This window comes from Castor canadensis, chromosome 9, assembly GCF_047511655.1.
Source record: "Castor canadensis chromosome 9, mCasCan1.hap1v2, whole genome shotgun sequence".
Classification (NCBI taxonomy): Eukaryota; Metazoa; Chordata; class Mammalia; order Rodentia; family Castoridae; genus Castor; species Castor canadensis.
The window spans coordinates 77,671,847-77,673,147 of NC_133394.1; the positions used below are offsets into that span (position 1 = coordinate 77,671,847).

At 34.9% G+C, this 1,301-nt stretch overlaps 1 non-coding gene across 1 annotated transcript; it reads right to left on the reverse strand.

Annotated features, from left to right (window-relative positions):
- Nucleotides 1-816: 816 nt before the first annotated feature.
- On the reverse strand, nt 817-923 carry LOC141411121 (U6 spliceosomal RNA). The gene has a single exon (XR_012435962.1). It is a non-coding gene; the product is annotated as a U6 spliceosomal RNA (small nuclear RNA).
- Nucleotides 924-1,301: the final 378 nt, after the last annotated feature.

The following is a 1,301-nucleotide window of genomic DNA, read 5'->3' on the forward strand; positions in this document are numbered from 1 at the left end:
AATAGATAAATCAATTATTTGCTAGTAATAAAAAAAACAGTTTTGGATTTTGTGTTATTCAGCTTTCTGTTACCATAAACAGACACCTGAGAAAATCAACTGGAAAAGATAAATGGGTTATTTTGGCTTCACAATTTTGGAAGTGCCAGTCCATGAATGATTAACCCCACTGTTTTGGTCCTATGGTATAGTACATCATGGTGGGATAATATGGTAGGTAAGACCTGTTCACCCTATGGTAGGAAAGCAAAAGAGAGGAAGGCAAGGGTCTGGACATGGTACCCACGTGACTGAAGACTCACAACTAACATCCACCTCTTACATGTCCCACCACCCTCAACAGCACCACAGGTGTGGGACCAAGCCTTTAACACATGTGCATTTGGGAGACACTTGCCCAAACCATAGCAGATTTTGAGAGCATTTTTTACACATTATTCATTCTTTGGAGCAACATGTAATGACGTATAAAATTCGTAAACTCATTCAAAATTTTTTTGAATTTCAAATGGAAAATGAACTGGGTTGGAGTGAATAAAATTCATGGGCATTTCTTAATAGTATAGTAATTTACTAAAAGTATTGCTCAACTTAGTTAAAAGTTGAGTAATAATAAAAAATTTTTGTATGGCTACCATGTTTAGTGCAGCATTTTCTAATCCACAAACTGTTAAAAGAGAGAATCTGGGAACAACTAGGAAATAAATTTGGAAATGCTGTATGTGTTACCCCTTCTTAGAGACTCACAATTTACCTAGTATAGTAAAAACTCTGAGAAGTCTTACAATAAAGAGAAACATAGCTTTCTTTTTTTTTTTTTTTATGGAACACTTCACAAATTTGCGTGTCATCCTTGCACAGGAGCCATGCTAATCTTCTCTGTATAGTTCCAGTTTTAGTATATGTGCTGCTGAAGTGAGCACGAGAAAGATAACTTTCAAAATACATTTGGTAAATGTGTGTGACCATATAACCATCCTAGGGATTCAGGTTCCAAGGAAAACACCTTGGAGAAACATTTATCTAATCAATAGCATGCATTATTTTTATGTACATCCTGAGGATGGATTATAAAGAGGGTTCTTAAGAGTAAGTGAGTACTCATTTGCAAGTTATATCCATTGTGTTGTAAAATATTAAAATTGAACTCCAAATACAAAATGAGCCATGGAAGTTTTTGCCTTAGAGTTAGGAATCTAGGAAAACAAATATAAAAGCAGGTCTGAAAGTATAAGACTAGTCAAGGGGGAAATTGGAAGGATTAACTTAAGAGTGATTGTTATCAAGGAGCTAATTGCTAA